Source organism: Musa acuminata, unplaced genomic scaffold, assembly GCF_036884655.1.
Source record: "Musa acuminata AAA Group cultivar baxijiao unplaced genomic scaffold, Cavendish_Baxijiao_AAA HiC_scaffold_467, whole genome shotgun sequence".
Classification (NCBI taxonomy): Eukaryota; Viridiplantae; Streptophyta; class Magnoliopsida; order Zingiberales; family Musaceae; genus Musa; species Musa acuminata.
Genome location: NW_027020714.1, coordinates 290,001 through 297,500, shown reverse-complemented (window position 1 = coordinate 297,500; position 7,500 = coordinate 290,001).

The window sequence follows — 7,500 nt, the reverse complement described above, 5'->3', positions numbered from 1 at the left end:
GATGGCTGACATTTTGGTGAGCGGAGGCAGCACTCCGCTCACCTCCCGCGGCACGCGAAAACGAAGCCGTTTTGGGCTGTTTTGGGGCTGTTTTGCTCGGTTCGGTGAGCGATCGCTTTGCAACGCTGCAGCTTGTTCGAACTTACATATTTACAAGCAAAATGACCCAAAACCATGGGAAAACATGCTGTTAAGCAGCTGTACATGCGGGTGTGAGCGACGAACGGTTCGTTGAACGAAGTTGTTGCGGGTGCGCGACGACCGTTCGTGACATTCTCCCCCACTTAAACTGTCGACGCCCTCGTCGACGCTTGTTGGTAGTTGTTGATGACGTCTTCTTCATGTCGCAGGGCGTCTTCAGACTCCCAACTGGCTTCAGTTCGGGGAAGCTTTCGCCACTTCACCAAGTACTCTGTTTGCTCCGCTCCGTTGGGTAGCTTTATCTTGCGATCCGCCAAAATGGTTTCCACTCGCTTCTCGTAGGAGGCTGTGATGGGAGGTAGCCGAGTTGGAACACTTCGAGAAGCATCTTGCGGATCTGAATGGTAGGCCTTTAGGTTGCTGGCGTGAAGAACGTTGTGAATTTTGAACCACGCCGGCAGCTGCAACTTGTAAGAAACATTGCCTACCCTGCTGATAATTGGGAAGGGCCCTTCATACTTACGCACCAATCCTTTGTGGACTCTTTTCCTGAAGAATTGGAGTGATGCTGGTTGGAGCTTTACCAACACCAAATCGCCAACTTTGAACTCCTGTGGTCGCCTTCCCAAGTCTGCCCACTTCTTCATCCGTTTTGCCGCCTTCTCCAAGTAAGCCCGCGCAATATCGGCATTCCGATGCCACTCCTTTGCGAAATGGTAGGCTGATGGACTACTCCCAGTATACCCAATAGCCATAGTGTGCGGAGTCGACGGTTGTTGTCCTGTGATAATTTCGAAGGGGCTCTTGTTGGATGCAGAGCTCCGCTGCAAGTTGTAGGAGAATTGGGCGATGTCCAACAGCTTCACCCAATCTCGTTGATTGGCACTCACATAGTGCCGGAGATACTGCTCTAAGAGCGAATTTATTCTTTCAGTCTGACCATCCGTCTGGGGGTGGAGGCTTGTAGAGAAGTATAACTTTGATCCCAACAATTTGAATAGCTCGGTCCAGAACCGTCCCAGAAACCGAGCGTCTCGATCACTAATGATATTGTGTGGGACTCCCCAATACTTCACTACACCCTTCATCATCAGTCTGGCCGCCTCTTCAGCTGAACAGTGTAGGGGAGCAGCAATGAAAGTTGCATACTTTGAAAACCGATCGACCACCACAAGTATCGATCCAAGTCCCCCTACAGGTGGCAAGCTTGATATGAAGTCTAAGGAAATGCTCTCCCAAGGCCTTTCTGGTACGGGCAACGGCTCCAAAAGTCCCACCGGCTTCCGCTGCTCCACCTTGTCTTGTTGGCAAGTAAGGCATGTTCGAACATACTCCTCCACATCAATCCCCATTTTTGGCCAGTAGAAGGCCCTCTCCACGAGAGCCAACGTTCTGTGAATGCCGGGGTGTCCAGCCCAAAGGGAATCGTGACACTCTTTCAAGAGTTCACGCCTTAGATTGTCCACTCGGGGAACATAAACCCTATTCCCTTTTGTGTAAACAAGTCCCTCCTGGACCCAAAATCGTCGTGCTTTGCCTTCTTTGATGAGCTGCATCAGGATAACTGCCTGGGGATCACTATACAGTCCATCTCTGATTCGGGAAAGGAAGGTTGAGTGTAACTGACTTGCTTGGCCTCTGCCCTCCAGTTGTGCAGCATTCACGCACTCCACCTTCCGACTCAGCGCATCGGCCACGACATTCGCCTTCCCGGGCTTATATTCCATTGCCATATCAAATTCAGCCAGGAAGTCCTGCCACCGTGCTTGCTTTGGGGAGAGCTTCTTCTGAGTTTGGAAATAACTCAAGGCGATGTTGTCTGTCCTCAGCACAAATCGCGACCCAAGGAGGTAGTGTCGCCAAACTCGTAGGCAGTGGATCACCGCTGTCATCTCCTTCTCATGCACTGGATACCGCCTCTCGGTCTCGTTGAGTTTACGGCTCTCGTAGGCCACCGGATGACCTTCTTGCATGAGTACTCCACCAATAGCAAAGTCCGAAGCATCTGTATGGACTTCAAAGGGCTCTCCATAGTTTGGCAATTTGAGCACTGGTTCTTCCAGAACAGCAGCCTTCAGATCTTGGAATGCTATCTCACATTTGTCAGACCACTTCCAAGGCTGCTCCTTCTTCAGCAACTCCGTCAGTGGGGTTGCCCGCTTCGAATATCCAGCAATGAAGCGTCGGTAGTAGTTGACGAAACCAAGGAAGGATCTCAACTCTGGCACCTTCTTTGGAGTTCGCCATTCCGCAACTGCTTGCACCTTCGACTTGTCCATCCGGATGGAGCCATCACCGATTCGGTGCCCCAAGAACAGGATCTCAGTCTGAGCAAAGTAGCATTTCTCCCTTTTTACGAACAAAGTGTTCTCCCTGAGAACCTTGAAAATCGTCCGAAGGTGCTTGACGTGCTCCTCGAGCGTTTGGCTGTAAACGACGATGTCGTCCAAGTAGACGACCACGAACTTATCCAAATACTCCTTGAATAGCTGGTTCATGAGAGTACAGAATGTTGCCGGAGCGTTGGTTAAGCCGAAAGGCATCACCAAGAACTCAAACGCTCCATATCTGGTCACACATGTAGTCTTTGCTTCGTCGCCTTCAGCAATGCGCACCTGCCAATACCCCGACCGAAGGTCGAGTTTTGAGAAATACTTCGCCTTGCCCAATTGGTCGAACAAGTCCGCGATGAGCGGGATGGGATACTTGTTCTTCACTGTTACTTTGTTGAGGGCTCGGTAGTCGACGCATAATCGGAGGCTCCCATCTTGTTTCTTCTGAAAGAGAACTGGAGCTCCGAAAGGTGCTTTTGAGCTGCGGATGAGACCACCGCTTAGCAGTTCACCTAACTGCTTTCTGAGTTCTGCCAACTCTGGCGGGGCCATGCGATAGGGTGGTCTCGCTGGAGGCTTCACTCCTGGCTCCAGCTCAATACTGTGATCCACGCCTCTGCGTGGCGGAAGAGTCTTCGGCAACTCAGGTGGCATAACGTCTTTGAACTCCTTCAGGACGTTGGCCACCACAGCAGGTTCTTGAATGGCTTCTTCATTGAGTGGCTCTAGCTTCATAGCAGCCACGAATGTTAGTTCGCCCTTTCGCACCCCTTTCTTCAATTGTAATGCCGAAATATGTTGGGGCTCCTTGGTTCCTCTCCGAGAGACGGGCACCACACAGGGGTCATCGCCTCCCATCATACATAGGGAATTCAAGAATGGCATCGGCACCAACTTCGCCGCGTGCATAAACTCCATTCCAAGGATCACTTGGAAGTCGTCTAGTGGCACGGCCATCATGTTGGTGGTTCCGCTCCAAGTCCCGATTCTGATGGGAACTCCCTTCGCCAATCCGGAGATTCGCCTGGCCTCCGAGTTCACTGCTTTCATTCGGCTTGGGCTCTTCTCCAATGTCAACCCAAGTCGCTGTGCTTCACGATCGGCTATGAAGTTGTGGGTAGCGCCCGTGTCCACCATTGCACGGGTCGTTTGGCCATTCAGCTTGATGTCCACATACATCAGTTCACTACTTCCTGCTTTTTGTGCCTTCGTCTTCATGTTCTCCCCCACTTGACCCCGCATAGCGTTCAACAAACGCATTGCTCCCATTCGGGGTCCTTGCGACTCTTCATCGTCGCTGCTGGATTCAGAACTGCTTGAGCTAAGGGCAACGGTTTTGCCCTTGTCCGATCGGGGAGGGTGGATGGAAGCTGTCAACGCGTTGAGTGCCTGCTTCTGTGGGCACTCCCTTACCATGTGCGGTCCTCCGCACAAGAAGCATCCTCCAGGTTTTGAGGCCTTGCCTTTTGGGTTCGGCCCTTTGTGGGAGCTCTTCTTCTTCTGTTCGCCCCCGAGCTCCTTCCCTCGAGAATGTTTTTGAGGGCGATTGCTTGAAGATTGTTTCCTTCTCGCTGGGTCTTCAGAGGAAACGAAGTCGGTGAGCCTTTCTGCAGCTGCAATTGCCCCGACCACGTCGGTAACATTCCTTCGATTCAGCTCTTGCTGAGCCCATGGTTTCAGACCATCAAGGAAACTGAACAACTTGTCCTTCTCGGACATGTCCTGTATGTCCAGCATCAGTGCAGAAAACTGCTTTACATAGTCTCGGATGGTGGTACTTTGGCGGAGTTGTCTCAACTTCCTTCTTGCGACGAACTCTGTGTTCTCCGGTAGGAACTGAGTTCTCAACTCCCGCTTCAAGTCTTCCCATGTGTCGACTCGACACCGACCTTGTTGGATTTCCTCCCAACGAGTTCGCCACCAAAGTTTCGCATCTCCGTTCAGATACATTGTTGCTATTGAAACTTTGGTATCTTCAGAATCGGGTCTCGTAGCTCGGAAGTATTGTTCCATGTCGAACAGAAAGTTCTCGAGCTCCTTGGCATCTCTGGCCCCTCCGTATCCATGGGGCTCAGGTGCCCTCAAGTTTTGTGGCGGTGCAACGCGGGTGTTGCCTCCTCCCGCATTTAGCGTTCTTGTGAGCATAGCCACCTTCGCCGTGAGTTCCGCCACAACATCTTGTAAGTGCTGCACGGAGTCCTTGGTGTCATCGGACAGTCGGTCGACTAGGGCCTCGACCTTGTCGATCCTGGACTCCGCTTCCTCTTGCGAGCTCTCTACCCCAACAAGTCTTTGTTGGCCATGGTAGAGTTCCTCCATGCTCGCTTCAAGAACATCCAGGCGGGTTTCCGCCGTCGTGAGTCTCTCCTTATGACTCTTTTTCCCAGTTAGCGCACCAGATTGCGCTTCCTCCGCTCGCGGAGAGTTGCCAACTTCTCGCTCATCCTGTTCGCTGCCGCGATCCTCATGAGCGGCTCCAACAGCATGAGAGCGAGTGTGCACATGCAGCCCACCTGCGGCTGCTTGGGGCAAGGGTCCGGCCTGCCCCGTCTTGCTTGATTCGCCACGATGCTTTGCCATGGCGAAGTTGCGAAGTTCGTTCGCTGTTCGATCGAAGAGCTTGCCGGCTCTGATACCACAATGTCACGACCTTAGCTGGAAGTGCCTAAGGCGTGCGGCACCCTTGCGGCCAAAGACGCGAACTTAGCTTGCGTTGCCTAAGTCGCGAGTCACCCGTGCGGCAAAGACGCGAACTTAGCTTTGCCTTGCCTAAGTCGCGCTTCGCCCTTGCGATCTTGCTCCGCAAGGATCAGCCCACTTTGTAACCTCTCGCAGGTCCCGAAGGACCTGTAAAAGAGAAAGAGAGTTAGATCGAAAGAACGAGCAACGGACACGTCCCGAAGTCTCGCGAAAAGGAAAGCTTTACAAGCAATTCGTCGAACACCTTGTGTGCACAAGAGAAAAGAGGGAGAGGGGGAAAAACAAGGCTTTCAAGGATGAACGAACAGCTGCAAGCCCACAAACAGCCGCTCACCTGGTCCCGGACGCAACACCAAGTTCCCGTAAAGGTCACGTACGAACTTGCGAAAGAGTGTTCAACGCCCGGTATATAACCGAAGCCCCATCCAGCCATGTGCCACCCGGGGGGTTCCTGGGTGCTGAGATGGCTGACATTTTGGTGAGCGGAGGCAGCACTCCGCTCACCTCCCGCGGCACGCGAAAACGAAGCCGTTTTGGGCTGTTTTGGGGCTGTTTTGCTCGGTTCGGTGAGCGATCGCTTTGCAACGCTGCAGCTTGTTCGAACTTACATATTTACAAGCAAAATGACCCAAAACCATGGGAAAACATGCTGTTAAGCAGCTGTACATGCGGGTGTGAGCGACGAACGGTTCGTTGAACGAAGTTGTTGCGGGTGCGCGACGACCGTTCGTGACAGGGTGGCACAGGGCTGGATGGGGCTTTCGTATAGCAGGGACGGTGCTGCCTCTCGCTTCGCTCGCTGTTCGCCGCTCACCGCTCGCTCGCTCAGCCAAAAATGGCCAGTTTTGGCCCGTTTTTGGGCTGTTTTGGCCTGTTTTTGGTCCGTTCTTGCATGGCGCGGTGACCGTCGTGAGCGGAGCAAAACGTCAGCCATCTCAGCACCCTGGAACCCCCCGGGTGGCACAGGGCTGGATGGGGCTTTCGTATAGCAGGGACGGTGCTGCCTCACGCTTCGCTCGCTGTTCGCCGCTCGCCGCTCGCTCGCGCAGCCAAAAATGACCAGTTTTGGCCCGTTTTTGGGCTGTTTTGGCCTGTTTATGGTCCGTTCTTGCGTGGTGCGGTGACCGTCGTGAGCGGAGCAAAACGTCAGCCATCTCAGCACCCTGGAACCCCCCGGGTGGCACAGGGCTGGATGGGGCTTTCGTATATAGCAGGGACGGTGCTGCCTCTCGCTTCGCTCGCTGTCCGCCGCTCGCCGCTCGCTCGCGCAGCCAAAAATGGCCAGTTTTGGCCCGTTTTTGGGCCGTTTTGGCCAGTTTTTGGCCTGTTCTTGCATTGCGCGGTGACCGTCGAGAGCGGAGCAAAACGTCAGCCATCTCAGCACCCTGGAACCCCCCGGGTGGCACAGGGCTGGATGGGGCTTTCGTATAGCAGGGACGGTGCTGCCTCTCGCTTCGCTCGCTGTCCGCCGCTCGCCGCTCGCTCGTGCAGCCAAAAATGGCCAGTTTTGGCCCGTTTTTGGGCCGTTTTGGCCAGTTTTTGGCCTGTTCTTGCATTGCGCGGTGACCGTCGAGAGCGGAGCAAAACGTCAGCCATCTCAGCACCCTGGAACCCCCCGGGTGGCACAGGGCTGGATGGGGCTTTCGTATAGCAGGGACGGTGCTGCCTCTCGCTTCGCTCGCTGTCCGCCGCTCGCCGCTCGCTCGTGCAGCCAAAAATGGCCAGTTTTGGCCCGTTTTTGGGCCGTTTTGGCCAGTTTTTGGCCTGTTCTTGCATTGCGCGGTGACCGTCGAGAGCGGAGCAAAACGTCAGCCATCTCAGCACCCTGGAACCCCCCGGGTGGCACAGGGCTGGATGGGGCTTTCGTATAGCAGGGACGGTGCTGCCTCTCGCTTCGCTCGCTGTCCGCCGCTCGCCGCTCGCTCGTGCAGCCAAAAATGGCCAGTTTTGGCCCGTTTTTGGGCCGTTTTGGCCAGTTTTTGGCCTGTTCTTGCATTGCGCGGTGACCGTCGAGAGCGGAGCAAAACGTCAGCCATCTCAGCACCCTGGAACCCCCCGGGTGGCACAGGGCTGGATGGGGCTTTCGTATAGCAGGGACGGTGCTGCCTCTCGCTTCGCTCGCTGTCCGCCGCTCGCCGCTCGCTCGTGCAGCCAAAAATGGCCAGTTTTGGCCCGTTTTTGGGCCGTTTTGGCCAGTTTTTGGCCTGTTCTTGCATTGCGCGGTGACCGTCGAGAGCGGAGCAAAACGTCAGCCATCTCAGCACCCTGGAACCCCCCGGGTGGCACAGGGCTGGATGGGGCTTTCGTATAGCAGGGACGGTGCTGC